The 18,951-nt window shown below is 36.1% G+C and overlaps 1 protein-coding gene across 2 annotated transcripts in view; it reads right to left on the reverse strand.

The window, feature by feature from the left end:
* RGS7 (regulator of G protein signaling 7) overlaps nt 1–18,951 on the reverse strand; it is a 486,456-nt gene that overhangs the window by 289,090 nt on the left and 178,415 nt on the right. The window lies entirely within an intron of this gene.

An 18,951-nucleotide genomic window follows, 5' to 3' on the forward strand; every position in this document is an offset into this window, starting at 1 on the left:
GCAAAAAAATGGTATCCATCCCTTACTTTTCCTCCTTAAAAAAAAAAAAAAAAAAGCTTTCCCAGCATCCTCAGAAGAAATCCCTTTAGGTCACATCAGCCAGAATTGGATTAAGTGCATGTCATAAGCCAATCACAGGCAAAGAGGATGGAATAGACATAAATCAACGCCCTCTCCTCCCACCTGAACAAAGAACAGTGGCTCTCAAAACTGTGTGTCTCAAAGTAACTTACAGAGTTTATTAAAACAGATTTCCAGGCTTCACACAGAAATAAGTAGACAGAAACCGGGGCCCACATGTTTGCATTTTCAACAAACTTGCAAGTGATGTTGATGCTGATTGTTCTTCTGAGCACACCTTGCACTTCTCTAAAGCATGTGGGAACATGATCCCTGACATAAGATTGGGGGTATATGAGTAAAGGAGCAGAGGGAGATGACTTCTAGGTAATCAACTAAAGTTTATCTTATATCTCTTAATATGATTTAAAAATTGCTTTCTAAGAACATTCTACTAAACAGAATTTAGTTTGGCCTAAAGTTGCTTCTGTTTGGGTTTTGAGTTTGGCCTAAATGTTTCTGCATGCATAGCAAACTGCAACATAACTTGATGTGTAAACAGACTATAACCTACTCTTGCAGCAAACAGCTGAGTCTCAGCCAATCACAAGCTGTTTAAACCATGATCAAATAAGAAAGGGGCAAGCTGTCACCAGTCAGGTTGTCTCTGTACCTCACTTCCATTTACTGTGTTTCTTTTACCTTTTTCTGTTTTGGTCCGCTTTCCTGGAAAATTCTACAACCACAAGTAAGGTCAATTAAGATCTGCAAAACTAGATTTATTGCAGTTTTGCCTTATAACACTATTATATTAAAATAAAGATGTAACCAGGCTTATTCTGCCTATTCTAGAATTGTAAGTTTCTGATAGGTCATCACTCTGATCCATTCTCTGAAGATATTACTAGGGCAAATATAATATAAAACTTCTATCACTGCTCAGCACCTGTATTCTTCAGATTGTCAGTTATGTCCTTACAGATGGAGCTATTAAATTTCTATGTGGAATGCATATTGTTTGGCCAACTTTTAAAAGGAGAAAAAAAATGGAGGAGGAGGTTAAAATTTTTCTAGCCCAACAACAACCCACTTGGTAACCACTTTTATATATATATAAAAAAACCACAAAATAATACACTTCACCAGATGTTCCTTCAATTTTCAGAGATTAATTTGAGAGTTAATTATCCATTTTAAGTGATTAACAACAGCAGCAAAAAAGCACTAGGCTCAAAACCAATGTGTTTAATTGTATTATGAACCATTGTTCACTTCCACTTCTGAGAACTAGAATCATTTTGACAAGTAAAAAAAAAAAAAAAAAAAAAAAAAAAAAGTCCTGGAATGAATCTGCTTGTCTGCTTGGCAACACTTGAGCAGGTAATTATTGCTACAAGTCCTGTGGGCAGCTTTTAATCATCCATGTCTGTTCCTAAGAAGAGGCACAATAAGAAAAATGCTAAGATGAAATTCAGTAATGACTTCATGCCAAAAAAAAAAAAATTCTGAATCAATAACTCTAAATTGTTTTCCTCATTATGTACCCAAATTGCTAAGACCAAACAGTGGAAAGCACACTGAACTAAAACACAAAAGATGTGAATTTTGAAAGTCACTTCCCTGAGCAATGTTTTCCTTTCCTGAACCTTACGGGTTAAGAGTGGGTATTTTGGGTTTTGTTTTCAGCAAAAATTTTAGATATAATCTAAGGTAACAATTCCTTTCTCTGCTCCATCCATCTTTGAGGATAGGTGTTAATAGCAGTTAAATGTGAAATAATAGCAGAAAAAAGATTTAATTACAAAATGAAAGAAAATAAGAGGCCAGATAATTCACCTAGTACAGAATTGGCCTTCACATGATAGGGATGGCCGCAGTTTTGAAAACAACATTAGCTCAATTACAGATTTATTGAAAGCCAATTTGAAGAATGATGTCTTTATGCCAATGGCATAATTAGAATTTTTAAGATATTGAATTAAAAATGTTTTTCACTTTTAAACTTTATTCTCTGTCCCTTAAAAAAATGAAGTCACCTTTCTAGAGTCATGTATGAGTCATACTGATTCTCAAATTAAATTAAACACTAAGGGAAAAAGCCAAATGATTATTTGGAAATGTAGGGAATTTGAATCTCTGCTTATTCCCTTGACTCTAATTACCAAAATGAGGATGTTACTTCACTTTTTCTAGAATAATGGTTCCAAAACTTGAGCCTACATCAGAATTGCCTGCAGAACTACTCAAAACACAAATTGTTGGACTACATGCCTAGAGATTTCAAGTTTGTAGGTCTATGGTAGAATCTGAAAATCTGCATTTTTAACTATTTTGTGGGCTTCACTGGGTAATGTTTCTGGTGGGGACCACACGTTGAGAATTAGTGTTCTAAAAGCTTGGTAAAACTCAGTGTATATGCAGAAGAGCATATAAATAGAGAGAGTATGTGTGTGTGTAGGAGTAGGGGGCAGAGTATGAAAATATAAAGTAAATCAGGGTTTACGACATAGGTCAGTAGTAGAGCCCTTACTCGGCATGTGCAAGGTTCTGGAAAAATAAGTAATAAATAATGTAAAACTAAAAGATACATAAACAACTATAGATCTATGAGAATTTTCTCATATAACATTGCAGTTCTCACTTTCCTTTTTCCTATCCCACATTTAAGCAGTACAATAAATGTACAGACTAGAGCTGATTATGTATAATATCTAATGCTACTTCACTGATTAAAAAGAAAAAGGAAAATACCTTGGCTCCCTTTGCTAGCTGCCCCATAATAAAATGAAGAGGAAATATTTATTAATGAAGCAAAGTATGGAAGACATTTTGTTAATGGTCTGCCTCATTATATCAGCTTGAATCACATCACATATCCTGTTAAGAATAGAAGACTCTTAAAATATGGCAAACTAAATATGGCATCACCACCCATCCTAACTGAAAAAATGTGATAGACTGGACTTAATCAAAAGAAAGGAAGAAAGAAATGACAATCTATTAGTGTTGTACATTCAGAATTCACAAACCAGGGATTTTGATTACCCTTCCATTAATAAAAAGCTCCCACAAACACAATTTAAACCTCTTGGAAAGCCCAAGCACAATATTAAACTTGCTCTTATGTGTTATACACAGAGATCATGAAAATGTGAAAGAATTGGAGGAGCGATTTCAACAGGCTTTTCAAGTTTAGATGCTTAATCATTTGGTTGAACTGTCACATGGACTTGATTGAACAGTTTCCTCATACCCACATGTAGAGTGGAGCCTAGATAAAAGTTTGATCATGTATCTGCTCAGTAGTCATTTCTGGAGCACCTCTCCTGGTTCACATGTGCATGAAGAATGGATATGACCGATGAGATGCTGTCCTCATGGAAGGAACAGTCTAATAGCCAGTAATGAAACCACAACACCTGGCAAACAGTAACATTCAATCAATGTTTGTTTAATCAAAAGAGACCTAATCACACAACTAAATAAATACAACTGTCAGGAGTGTAGGACACAACCATGAGAGCCCATGACACATGTTTGTCATTGGGTTACAACACATTATAGCAAAAAATAATTTACTGCAAAAAAATTACAGTATAACTCAAATATTCTCTATTTTACTTTGGTAGAGTAGAAAATATAATTATGATGGTAATATTCAATAAATTTTTTTTGCACAAAATTCAATATAAATAGAATTAAGTGCAATTGATTATATATAAAATGGATAGTCACAGAAAAAAATAATTATGTCAAATAGCTTTTGAACACAGATCTTTAACCAAGTTTTAGTGGGATATATAAGTCTATGGGCAAAAAAGATCTGAAAACATATCCTCATTAATAAACCCAGAAATAAAATATCAGTAATAATTTTAGTATTCTAATTTTCAGACTGTTTAATGCTTACTGTGTAATAGAAAACAAAAGAGATGTGTGAATGATATTAATTAGCCCTTGTGTTGTGTGCTCTTAGGGAAAGTATGTACAAATATAAAAGAAAACGTTTTAAAAAGAGTATTCATAATATTAATTTTCTCCCATTCAATTTTTTTGTAATATTAAATTTGATAAAAAAAAACTGTGTCACTAAAGAAAATCTATATTTCCCTCCATGGTTCTTTCTAGTGAAAGGGCTGAACCACTGATATAGTAGCAATGAGCAAATTGAATTCTCCAATCAAAAGAGCCAGCTGATTCCTTTTCTAGGTCAAAACAATGTGAACCAGTGGCAATCTGTTGTTCCAAAGATTAATTTAAGTCAAAGTAGGGCTCAAACTGCTTGAAAGAGTGTCTATGAGTTCACAATAAAGAAGAGCAAAAAGAGAGAGGGAGAGTGAGAATGTGAACAAGATAATGAGAAGCAGAGACGCAGGCAATAAAAGGAAAACAGTACGTGCAAAACTATTCTTTTCTTTTTTAAGTTATCTTCTGCCTTTTTTTAAGGTGTTCTGGGAATCCAACCCAGTCTTAATATACTACACAAGTACTCTATCTCTGAGCTACATCCCCAGCCCCACTCTACAACTATTCTTGCCAAATTTTATATATATATATACTGAATATAATTAAGCATCCCATCCTGCCTCATATAATTGGATAGCCACCAGCCACATGCGGCTATTTTGATTTAAATTTTAAATAGTTCAAAAAAATAAATGCAAATTTCTATTCCTCAATCATCCTAGCCATATTTCAAGCTCTCACATATGGCTGGTGGTTAGTGTCTTGAATAATAACCCTAGAGACCACCATCATCCTTATACCAAGTTGCATTGGACTGTGCTATTGTACACTTAACTTTGAATTTATAGAGAAAACAGGAAATAGGGAAACAAGATAAAATGACACCACGAGAAAACAAACAAATGCAGAATGAATGATAGAATGATGTGGGACATTTTCTATAATACTGACCGGAACTCTTCAACAAGTAAATGAGCATGTTGTATCATTAATGTTGTTTATTTTTTTAAGAGAGACAGACAGAGAGAGAGAGAGAGAGAGAGAGAGAGAGAGAGAATTTTTTAATATTTATTTTTTAGTTTTTGGTGGACACAACATCTTTATTTTTTTTTTATTTTTATTTTTATGTGGTGCTACGGATCGAACCCAGTGCCCTGTGCATGTCAGGAGAGCGCGTTACTGCTCGAGCCACATCCTCAGCCCTCATTAATGGTTTGTATTTTAGTTATGCATAACAGTAGAACTCATTTTGATATAATTGTACCAGCATGGAATATATCTTATTCTAGTAAGGATTTTAGATTGTTTTAGATTTAAAATGACTTAAGAACTGGGGCTGGGGATGTGGCTCAAGCGGTAGCGCGCTCGCCTGGCATGCGTGCAGCCCCGGGTTCGAACCTCAGCACCACATACAAACAAAGATGTTGTGTCCGCTGAGAACTAAAAAATAAATATTAAAAAATTCTCTCTCTCTCTCTCCCCTCTCTCACTCTCTCTTAAAAAAAAAAAGAAAAAGAAAATGACTTAAGAACAACTGATGTAATATGAGAACTTGATCAAGCACTGAATTTAGGAAGAAATCTGAAGAAATTTGAAAATGGAATGGATACTAGATGACTAGTATCCATGACCATTCCTTACAAGCAGAAGTCATCCTTTTGTTTATAGGACCTGGAGGGGAAAGGGGTGCCCAGCAGGATGGTGGGCTGTGGCTGGAGACAGGTGACAAATAAGTAGGAAAGCACTGAAACAGGGTTGATAAGAGGAGGAAGCGAGTAACCAGAATTGGAAAAAGAAATGAGGGTTACTTAATCTGATCCCCACCACTTCTGAGTTGCTTTTCCCCCTTTTATGCAAGGTATTTTGCAGCAATAATGACACTGTGTTACCTAGGGAGGAGGAAGCTTAAATTCCAAGGGTCCCAGATTTGGCAAGAAGACTTTTGTGGAAAGAAGTTGAGAAATGATTACAAGATGGTCAGACAGTTCCACTGACCAATTTCTAGGAGTCATGATGGGATTTGCATAGAAGCTGATGGGGCACCCACAGACTGCTACAAATTAAATGTGTATTTCAGGCCACATAATCCCAGTGAAAGAATGTCCCACTTGCATATTCTAGTGAAATGTCTAACATGAAAACCTCTTCAGTAGTCCATGTAATTCCTAAGTATGTTTCCTAGACATGAAGTCTTGGAAAATCAATAAAAGAAAAATTGGGAATCAGTAAAAAACACCTGGGAGAGACGACCAGTGTTATACACTCATTTATGTTACTCTGTTTTGATTGGCTTTTTAATACATTTTTTGTATATTGGTTTTCTAATAATGACAAAAACAAGCGTGTGTGTGTGTGTGTGTGTGTGTGTGTGTGTGTGTGTGTGTTTATGACATACTGGGAATGGACCTCACACATGCTAGGCAAGTGCTCTGCCATTGAACTACATTCCCAGTTCCTTTTGTTTTTATTTCATTTTGAGACAAGTTCTAAGTTTCCCAGGTTGGCCTTGATCTTGTAAATCTCCTGCCTTGGCCTCCTAAATAACTGGAATTACAGGCTTGTGCCACTGTGCTAGACTTTCTAGTTTTTGTTGTTGTTTTGTTTTTTGAGATATATTTGTGGTTATGGATGCAGGTCAGTGGTAGAGCACATGCTTGGCATTTGTGATTCCCTGAGTTCAATCTCCATCACCAAAATATCTATATTGATGTGTATGTGTGTGTGTTTGAAAAAAATGAGAAAATTTACTGACTGTGGGCAACAAAAGTCAAGGAAAGAGTATTAACAACATAATATGAATTTCTTTCAGGATAAATAAAATGTGTCAAATAAGATTTATCAGTCTACCAAATCCCTTATTAGTCTACCATGGAGCTTTGTCCAGCAAGTGAGAATGGATAATGGAAGGAGGTAAAGAAGTTTTGTTTAATTACAAAAAACAGAGAGAGTTTGTAGTGCCAGACACTGTGCTAACCTCTAAAGAGCATAAACAATTACTTCAGGAGCTTGATAAAAGTATAGATGTCAAAGCTTGGCTCCCAGCCGTTCCTACAGTCAGTCTGAGGTGGGGTCAGGGATCATCATTATTTCACATTGAACACCATCCTCTTCAGAGTGATCACAGTGGAGACTTCTGCAGGAGAGCACCTTGTGGAAACCAGTTCTGTTATTCTGCAGTTAAGTGGAGAGATTCATAGTGTACAGGTGTACATCACTCTGGAGCACTGTCCTTTCTCACAGGGCCGCTGCTCTGTCTCACAGTGAGGGGCCATGTGACACTCTAGGCATTTGTTTAGGAACTCCAGTCACAAAGCCCAGTGTGCAGCAACCCGGAAGGGTGGGGTAAAGAGGAAACAAAACCATCTGATTACCTAAAAATTGTCATTCTCTGTATGTTTAGAGAACAAAGAAAGTACTTTGTTTCTAACTTGTTTTCATTTTTAGCTAGTTTGAGGAATGCCTGTAGTTCTAGCTCAAGTGCATTTCAAAATGCTCATGTAAAAAAAAAAAAAAAGGTACAAATGGGAATCATACTATTCTCATTTGGTTTTTACAATGCTTTGGCATCCAGACCGTTTGCATTAAAATGTATAATTTCCATATCTTAGAGCTGGGAAGGCCCCAAAGAAACTGTGGAGAAGAGGCTTTTGTTAATCCATTGGTTGCCTGGATCATCCTTAGATGAGGTGCATGGAAGCAAATGTAAAATTTTATTATAAGCTTAATTCATAAAACAACATCTATTACATTTAACTACTTCTGCCTTCTTAGCTAAGAAGGGCAGTTTCTAATTGGTATATGGTCCCTGAGGCTCCATTCAGGCATCATTTCTTCAGAAGGCTTCTCTGTATTCCAGGCCTTTCCCCTCCTCCCAAATCTGTGATCTGTTTCTTAATACTCCACCATCAAAGACTGTATTTTACTGGCACTTTTCCCCTGTTCTCTCTTCTCCACTATGAACTCCTTGAGGGGAGTGGTTATGTTTCCTCAATCTTCAGATTTCTAGGGCTTAAATTTTAGAGAGTGACCTGGAGTCTATATTAAACAAATAACTTCAAAGAGTTACAGCCAAATTTAAAGCATTGAGCCTGTATTACTAATTTTAGATTTGTAGAATGTTACTGATATCTTTATTCTTGCTTCCTTTATCATGTTTTAGGGAATATAAATATGCCAGGATGTATAAGGTTTTATAAGGCCTTGGGATTCCAAATTTCTAATTCAAATCAGGCCATAAGAATAGCATGACTTACATCATGGGTCAGGCTCAATTCCAGATGCTATGGGCGCTGGAACTGACGCTCACCTGCTTACAAGTACTAATTATTAAATTCTCAGGAATATTGTAAAAAGCTATTAATTGATATTAATTGACAATATGTAATCAGTAGTGGCAAGAGCATTTATACCACAGAAATTGGCAAATGCTTTCAATCTGAATCTTTTTTCCAGAGAGTTGTTCCATCATATCACTGCTTCTAAAGGGTCACAAAGAAATGTGTTTCTATGCTATCCAAAAGTAATCCGAAGACTCTAATTTGTAAAGATAATACAAATAAACACAAAGAAAACAGAGACTAGTAAACTCCAAATAGCCAAGTCCTAAACTAAGCAGAAGTTAGAACACAAATAAAAAAGTAATAGGCATGTCAGAAATAGGAGATATCATGGTCAAACAATGTTTTAGAGGGCAGCATCAGAGAGGAAGAAGAGAGAGAGAGAATAAATTTAAGAATGTGAAACTGACTATATACAGTTGGGCAACTGGAGCTAAATACCCCACTTGTGCACAGGGGAAGGTTAAAAATGGTAATGCAAATGAAACAGCTCACAGCATGAAGGGAGAGTTCCAATTCAAACATGCCTGGCTTCTGTGAAACTTGGTTATTGGAAATGTCATGTCTGTGGTCTTGATCTAGCTAGAGCTAAGTCCTGGATATGTGGAATTAGACCGCTACTACTATCACATTGACTGTGTCTCCTGTTCATTTTCCAAGTCTTGCTTATTGTCTATGTCTTCCAGTTAAGAAAGTCATCCTCACCTTTTCCACGTGTGTGAAGATCTCATCACAAATAGTTCTTTAAATGCTACAGGGGCTATTTCCATTTCTTTTGAACAGCTTTGCAAGTTTTTTTTCCCCTCTATAATATGCTTTTTTAAAAATAACAAATCTCCATAATCCAGATTAGAGCTAAAAAAATGCACCTGATATTAAGCAAAGTACCAACTCCAGGGTTTTTTGTAATACATGATGCAAAACATCAATAACACTCAGACCAAAGAAAAACAAAATATCATCAGAGATTTAAAATGCTCTAAAATTATTCTTCTCTATAGATTTATCATTTCTGGGCATTTCATATAAATGGAATCATATAATAACTATTGAGCTTTTTATTTTGCATTGTTTATTTTACTCTGAATAATGTTTTCTGGGTTCACTCATGTTATTTTAGTATCAGTAGATTATTTCCTCTCTCCCCACCTCTCTGGTTTCCATATCTTCTTCAGGAAATTGGAGACATTCACATGGAAATTTAACTACTATTACCATTACATTAAGAGCCTTAAGAAGTGAGTAGGTCTTTTTCCTTATGAATGGATTAACATCCTTATCACAGAAGTGGGTTCCAGATTTTTCTATTTTTCGCTTATTGTATGACATCCACCATGAAATGACCCAGCACTTTAATCATGGACTTTCCACACTCCAGAACCAGGAGCCAAATAAACTTGTTTATAAATGACCCAGTCTCTGATATTCTGTTATAATAACACAAAATGAACTAAAAAGAACATTGGTAATGCGAAGCAGGATTATTGCTATAACAACTACTCCAAAAAATGGAAGTGGTTATAACACTGGTTAATAAGGAGATCCTGGTAAAGTTTGGAGGAGCATGCTAGAAAAAGCCCAGATTCCCAAAAACAGAGCAGTAAGAAAATTCTAGTAAGAATTAAGAAGAGAAAACCTGTAAGGAAATTCTAATAAGAATTAAGAAGAGAATACCTGTAGAGAAAGTCCCTCTTCTCAGTGATTTCTTAAATGGTCATGACCAGAATACTTGTATAAATATGGACAGTAAAGTCCATTCAGATAAGGTGTAAGGTAGAAATGAAGAACAAGATATTGAAAACTGGAGTAATGATCATTCTTGTTATATGGTTGAAAATAATTCTGTGGAATCATGTTAGTACTTTATGGAATGCAGAATTTAAGAGTAATGAACTATGGCATCTGGTAGAAGAAACAGCTAAGCAGCAAAGCTCTAAGGCCGTTTCATGGCTACTTTTCACCATATACCCTGAGATGTGATTGGAAAGAAATTACTTAAACATGGAATTTATGATTAAAAGGGAAACAGAGTACTCCTTGAGTTCCTGTGTGGTTGCCCTTGGCCACACCATCCATGCCTCTGGCTGCCAATACACAGGACCGAGGCAGTAAGCTTTGGTGGCATCATGTGGTGTTGTGTGCATTCAAGGGATGTAGAAGCTGTAGAAGCATGGCTATCACCACCTAAATGTCAAAAGATATCCCAGAGTTTGGGAGCTACGGCAGAAATGTGTCACAGCAATGTAGCTGCCATAGAGTTTTTATCTAGGATAACACCTAGTGGAGCCATGGAATTGGGGCCACTCCCAAAACCACAGAACTATAGAGCTAACACTGTGCAGTGCCACTCTGGGACAGCTGAAGGCATGAAACTTTGCTGTTATCACCGGACTGATGGATTGATGTTATTCCCCATATACCTTTCCATGCCCAACCCTCACCAAGTTTCCTTGAAAAGAAAATCTTGAGAACTTTAAAAACAACTCTCATCCTAGAAATGTCCACAATCTCCCTCGAATGTGTTTTCCTTGCTTTCCTAAAGAAATCTCTGTAGCTCTGATACATCCTGAAATTTATTTATGTGACATTTGTCTAGAACCCCCACTCAGATTCTAAGTAGATAGGAACTCCTCAGGCCTCCTCTGGTGACACCACCATATATTTTGAAAGTAGATAACCTGTTTTGATTTCACACAGGTTAACTGGGTGAATCCTCTGGGGATGGAGCTCAGTGGTAAAATGCTTGCCAGCCATGCACAAAGCCCTGGGTTGAAGCCCAGTATTTTCAAAAGAACAAAACCAAAATTGGGTGAATCTACCTCAGGGTCAATCATACCTTGAGTATCCTGATTAACTTAACTCCTTAAAAACAAAAGGTTAGCAGCAGTAATGATTATCTTGAAGTGTTTTCTTTAAACATATTTGACATGAGTTGGCCATTAGCATCTATTCCCCTCTGATCTTGTAGCATCTTGGGCTTCTCTTGAGAACTTGTCAATTTCTACTGTGTTTTGTACTCACTTGCAGTAAAAGATAATTCTAGCCATATTCATTCTAAACAGCATCAAAATGTAAAAGTCACAATTTTTTCAGTTTCCCTAACATCATCTGAGCAGCTTTCTCCAATTCAAAAGAGTGTAATTACTTCCAGAGCCAGTGAATTTTTATGATAGATGTTCTTACCCAAATTGGAAACACGGATTGTCTACATTTTCTACTGATGGGAGGATGAGATGAGGGGTGGGGGAGGGAGAGGAATAAAGCCCTAACCAAATCCCCAGGAGGGGAAGCCCAGGAAGTAGCATCTATGAGGCAATATAAATTTGCCTGGCCAAGCCATGGACAAGGGGCCAGGAAATACCACACTCAAATCCCTAGGCCCACTCTAGACTCACAGAATTTGAATCTCTTGGGACAGGTGAAGAAATCTGCATTGTTGCAAGCCCTCAAGGAGATAATTAAAGTCTTACACAGGCAGCTCTTAATGGGATTCTTAGAGTAAGCAAAGGAGGGATACATATCCCCACAGAATAAAACCACTTATTTCTTGTAACATTTCCATTATTATGGTCTGAATGGTTATCCTCCCATTAAAATCCATATGTTGATTTCTAATCACCAATGTTGTAATATTAGGAAATATGGATTCCTTATTATTAGATCACAAGAGTCCTCATGAATAGACTTAGTACTCACAAAAATAAGACCCAAGGGAGCCTGCATGCCACTTCTACCATCTGAGGACACAACAAGAAGTTACCATCTGTGAACCAGGAAAATGTCCCTCACCAGACACTGAATTGCTGACACCTTGATCATAGAACTACCAGCCTCTAGAAATATGAGAAAGGAATTTCTGTTGTTGATAAGTCACCGAATCTATGGTATTTTGTTCTAGCAACGTGAATGGACTAAGAAAATAATATACAGGTTTTACTAAATTTCCCAAGTTATTCTCATAATGAATAGGAAAATAAAAGTGTTTTTCAGACTACTTTTGGAAGATAAACCACAGTGCTTGCTGCTAAAAAAAAAAAAAAAAAAATTCAAATTCTCATCCAAATTGACATGCCTGTGCTATGGCATATGTTGTTTATTTTTCTACTCTGGTTCCAAAGCTTTCCAGCAAACAAATCCATGACATGTACAAGTGTGTGTGCACTTTCCCACTCACATGCTGAAGGTAGGATCCATTACTCTTTATCAATCTCACAGCTTACAGTGATATTTGGCAAAAGGCCTTATTGATAAGAACTTGTAGACACGATTACAATTTACTAAGGCCCAGAGGATTAATCACAGAGGCAGCTCTATGAACCTACTTAAAAATGCCACCTTCCTTGGGAAAGCATAAATGCAACGTATAGCCAAACAGCCCCAAAGCAGGACATTGGTATTTGCTAAACTTGGTATTTGAAATCTGCTGTCCCCCATGGTAGCAACAAACCTGCAGCACAGAGCTGACAGCCAGCCAGCCAGCCAATCCCACAACCACCTGTTGGGCAAGGAACCTCCAACTCATTGAGGGAGTGAAGTAAATGAAAGAAATCTTCACCATAACCACTGAAAGTATTTAGGCAGAATTTTGGACAGGAAAATTCCACTGGGTCAGGGTTGAATTAGAAAGCTTCCAAGATTCTTTCCAATTTTATAGTTCTATAACAGGGAGGGGTGAAACTCAGTGGCATAGAGCTTTCCTAACATAGGCAAGGCCAAGAGTTTGATCACCAGACTACAAAAAAATAAAATGAAATGAAATTCTAGGATGACAAGACCCCACTTTCTATTTTAATTAACAGTTCTTCTGTTGATTTTATAATGAAATTCTCATTTTCCTTGTGCATTTTCCTTCCTACATTGTGTATTTCCCAATGTTCCTTCTGCATTTTGAGGAAGTTACACGTTATAAAATCTTTCTCACTTAAGTTCTGTTAAAAAGCAAAAACATCAGGATCTCACACACTGGGTAGGGGAGGAAATAAACACTTTTAATGGTGGGCTGAAAGCAAAGTGAAGAGAGATCACAGTTCAATTCCATTAGGGGTGGGGTGGTAGTCAAGGAAAGGGCAGGAAAAAAAGATAAAGTACTGTGGGTTGAAGCATTCCCAAAATCCACGGATGGAGGAGCAGAGTGGCACAAAATCGCTCTCTGTCCTTGCTCAATATAATGTCAGCATCAGAAGAAACATCTGAAAAAGACAAGTCTTGCCACAATAGCTGACTTCTGACATAACTGATTTAGGGACAAGATTGCCAACTTACACTCTATGCCCAAAGCAAGAAAATAAGAAATTTCTTCTTACTCCCAAGATGTCAATCATTGTTTCCCTACCACTACCAAAAATAGCCTGTTCAAGCTGCTGTAACAAAATACCACAGACTGAGAGACTTATAAACAACAGATATTTATTTCTCACACTTCTGGAGGCTGAAACGCCATGATCAAGGTGCTGACGGATTTGTTATCTAATGAGAACTCACTTTCTGGTTCATGGGTGCTTTCTCACTGTTTCCATAAGTGTTGGAAGCAGCTAAGAGTCTCCTGAATGCCTCTTTTTAGGGTACTAATCCCATTTATAAGGGGTCCAGGCTCATGAACTACTAACTTCTCAAAGATTCCATCTCCTTATACCACTAAAATCAGGTAAGGCCTGGCTATAAATTCCTTAAATAACAAATGCTTAGGGTGTTTCTACAAAATCCACTCAAGGACAGTTTGAAACCAACTTTGGAAGAATGAACATGTGCAGAAGGAGCCAGCTAATCTGGTCCATGATCTTTTGGTATTACAAGCTTAATATCTTTCACAGATAACATGAAAACTCCCCTCCCAGAAGAAACTTGTGACTTGTGAAGAGGTGTGATGACCATCTACACCTGTGCAAAAGAACCCTAAAACTTCTTCTTTATGCCATCAATAAATAGCTTCTTCATAAACTACCTCCTTCCGAATGTTTAGGGAGAAAGATTTGAACTTTTTTTTCCCCCAATCTTCTGTCTCCTTGATGGTTGGTCCTCATTTATTTTTTGTAAAAACTGGTTGCCATAGTACTAGCTTCTGGGGATGGGAGAGTCAGGTAGCAAGCCCTTTCTTGATATCACTATCACATAAAGAGTGAGGATTTCAACATTTGAATTTTGAGGACACATAAACACTCAGACCATAGCCATGCTCTTTTTCTTTTGCCTGATTGGCTTTGCCACTCTGCTTGCACATCTACTTCATAATTGGAGCATCCCTGCTGTTTATGATCACCACCTCCATCTAGCTACATGGAACTAAGAACACATACACAATTCCACTTTCCATCAAGAGCATCCTCCAGAAAGAAACTACTCTGTGGCTATTCAGAAAGATCCAGAGATTATTATTTTAAAAAAACAGCCAATGAATAATGTGAAAAAATTAATGCCTTCACTCTATTTTTCCTCCCTGCTCATTTTCATCATGTGCCTCCAATGCATAATTCAAATTAATCTCAATGTGCTGTGTGGTTTACTCTGATTAGCAAACCTTAACCTAGAACGTCACCTAGAAGTAAGATTAATTTTTCACTTTGGGCAACTCACATTACCTTTCTCTGTCTTGATATTCTACCATCTTTAATATATAATAAATGTTTTCCTTCTCTGGATTTGATGACTAAGGAAAAATTGAAATAGGTTTGATAACCATTGGCATAAATGATGTGGGTAATTATGGTAATATTTCAGTAAATCACATAGATTTAATATATAATTTCTACACAAGTTACCAGCAATTTTCAACTTAAATCATTTTGAAAATCAATCTGCAAGTAAGCAGAATATACCCTATATAAATTAAGTTATATATGTATTATATGTGAAAAGAATAAAAAAATACATAGGGACTCAAAAAGATGTTCTTACTCCTTTACATTTTTTCATTCATTTATCTGTTCATTCAACAAATATTTACTGAATGACTAATATTTCCCAGGAGGTCCGTTAGGCATCACAGGCTACAACTATAAATATGTTGACAGAACAGCTTACCCGATCTATAGGGTTGCTTCAAAATTTCTATTACTTCACTTCTGTTTAGCCACTGCAATAGTTTGGATCTGGAATGTTACCCCTAAGGCTAATATTTTTATGTGCTAGCCCCACTATTGAAAGGTAGTAGAACCTAGTGAGAATTTCTTTTTTAATTGATTCTTTTTATTATACGTGACAGTAGAGTCCATTTTGATATAATTATTTAAGCATGGAATACTTATTACTTTAATTAAGGCCTCAGTCTAGTGGATATATACAATTGTGGAATTCACTGTGATGTATTCATATATGTACACAGAAAAGTTATGTCAGATACCTTCTTATACCTAACCCCCTCCTTTCCCTTCATTCCCCTTTGTCTAATCCTCTGAACTTCTCTTTTTTCCTCCTCTCCCCAACCCCCATTGTGGGTTAGCTTCCACATATCAGAACAAACATTTACCTTTTGGTTTTGGGGATTATTTCACTTAGCATGATAGTCTTCAGTTCTATCCATTAACTGGCAAATGTCATAAAGACATTCTTCTTTGTGGCTGAGTAATAGTCCATTGTGTATATATACCACAATTTCTTTATCTATTCATCTGTTGATGGGCATCTAGGTTGGTTCCATAGCTTAGCTATTGTGAATCATGCTGCTATGAACACTGATGTGCCTGTGTAACTGTAGTATGCTGATTTTATTTTATTTTATTTTTATTTTATTTTTTATTGGTTGTTCAAAACATTACAAAGCTCTTGACATATCATACTTCATACATTAGATTCAAGTGGGTTATGAACTCCCATTTTTACTCCAAATACAGATTGCAGAATCACATTGGTTACACATCCACATTTTTACATAATGCCATATTAGTGACTATTGTATTCTGCTACCTTTCCTATCCTCGACTATCCCCCCTCCCCTCCCCTCCCATCTTCTCTCTCTACCCCATCTACTGTAATTCATTTCTCTCCTTGTTTATTTTCCCAATCCCCTCACAACCTCTTATATGTAATTTTGTATAACAATGAGGGTCTCCTTCCATTTCCATGCGATTTCCCTTTTTTCTCCCTTTCCCTTCCATCTCATGTCTCTGTTTAATGTTAATCTTTTCCTCCTGCTCTTCCTCCCTGCTCTGTTCTTAGTTGCTCTCATTATATCAAAGAAGACACCTTTGAAAACATACCATAGAGTAGGATAACTGGGTCAAATGGAGTTTCATTGCTAGTTTTTTGAGGAATATCCATACTGCTTTCCAGAGTGGGTTGCACTAATTTATAGTCCCACCAGCAGTGTATGAGTGTACCCTTTTCCACACATTCTTACCAATATTTATTATTACTTACATTCTTGACAATTGTTATTCTAGTTGGAGTGAGATGAAATCTCAGTGCAGTTTCAATTTGTATTTCTGTAATTAGTACCAATGTTGAACATTTTTTCATATATTTGTTGATCATATTTCTTATTTTGAGAAGTGTCTGTTTAATTCCTGTGCCCATTTAATGTTTGGGTCACTTATTTTTTTGATCTGGATCTTTTTGAGTTCTTTGTATATCCTGGAAATTAATGTCCTATCTGAGATGTTGGTAGCAAAGATTTTCTCCAGTTCTGTAGGCTTTCTTCATGCTTTTGGTTGTTTTCTTTGCTGTGAAGAGCTTTCCAGTTTGACACCATCCCATTTATGGATTTTTTATTTTTATTTCTTGTGCTTTAGGAGTCTTGTTAAGGAATTCAGTTCCTTAACTGACATGATGCAGTGTTGACCTGTATTTTCTTCTAATAGATACAGGGGTTTTGGTCTAATACGTAGGTATTTGATTCAATTTGAGCTGAATTTTGTGCAGAGTAGGAGATAGGAGTTTCATTCTATGATAGTGGGAGGTTTTTAAGTCATTTGAGGAATATGACTTTAAATTAAAGAGGATTATGGGACCCCAATCTCTTCTTTTCTTTCTGGCTTCCATGATGTTAATAGTTTGCTTTACTATGCATTTCCTGCCATAATGTGCTGCTTTGACACTGGACTAAAAGCAATGCTACCAAGCAACCATGTACTGGAAAGTTTGAAACCATAAACCTTTCCTCTTTATAAGTTGATTTGTTACAATAACAGAAAGCTGACTAATGTGGATAAATAATAATAAATGTGCTCTACTTATAATTACAGTCAGTATAAGTTAGAAAGAAACCCTTTTATTTCCCTATGTAAGTATGTCCTAATTTCTTTGGGGCTGTGTTTCATTACTTTACTCCTAGCATTTAGTTCAGTGCCCTAGTGCCTGACATAAAATATGCTCAAATAAGAATTAGTTGAAATATAAATAATTATCTAATACTAAAGAACAAACAGGTCTTCCTCTATGGTGTGAACTAGGGAAAATTACCTCATTGGATGTTTTCTTCATTCATAAAATGATAGATGGATAAATATAATAAAATAAATAAAAATAAAAAATATAATAAAATAAATAAAAATAAATACATCAGGAAAAATATTGAGAGCTGGATGAAGGCAATGGTTCCCTACCAGATAGATCCAACACTGAAGTTATTATAAAAACCTGAAAAATCATATACATTCTAAGTTTTATGTAAAGACAGTATTTGTCACATCTGTGTGTCTTATCTACTATGGGATTGCTCTAGATGAGAAGTAGCACAAAGATTTATGATTAATAAATGGCTTAATATTTTTAACTCTTAACTCTGAAACAAAAAGTCTGCCAGTTAAAAGATATCAACAAAATGACATACCATACTAAAAAACCATTTCATGTGCTTTATTTAAAAACAGGAAAGTAATATCTTTTGTGTCACTACTGAAAATACAATTATTCATTAACTGCAGAGCAGTGGTGCCCTAGTTTAAACTCCTTTAAGTTACTAAAAATATTTACAGATTCATCAATAACAATCTTTTTTTCTTTTTTTAAAGAATGCAACTTTTAAGAACTATCATTTTGTTTTTCTAACTCAGTGTAGTCAATGTTGACATAATCACTCATGCTCCTCAGCAAGTATTTTCTGCTCTCAACCATCTGGTAACATGGAAGAAGGATGCCATTTGGATTCCTGTGTTCAGTGGTGCTATAAGACTGGTTCTCACAAATGAGTTGTGAGTGGGAGAGATGTGTCATTTCTGCCAACCACTTCATATAATTGCAGGTCTGAGTTCATTCTCTTTCTCTTTCCAAGGGGCCAAAAGTGCTCCAGTGACTGAGGACCATGTGGGCAGAGTCCCCAGATTCCCAAGATAGCCATGTGATACAAGTGAGCAAGAAAAACCTTGCTTTAAGAGATTTGGGGGTTATTTTTCCTGAGTCTTAAACTACCCTGACTGATATAAATAGCTTATTGCTTATCTCCTTACTAATATTTGTTGATCAGGATACTTACTGAATGTGCTTGAATGCAACTCAGTGCATATTTTTATTTATAAAAATCTATGAGGTATATAATTAATACTTAGAGTAATATAGATAATATACTTCCCATTTAGTGTCACTCAGAATAAACATCAACTGATAATAAATAGGCATTATATATTTGCACATAAACCCAAAGAGAGTTTTGGTCATT

The sequence above is a fragment of the Spermophilus citellus genome (genome assembly GCF_964194105.1).
Source record: "Spermophilus citellus genome assembly, chromosome: 6".
Lineage (NCBI taxonomy): Eukaryota > Metazoa > Chordata > Mammalia > Rodentia > Sciuridae > Spermophilus > Spermophilus citellus.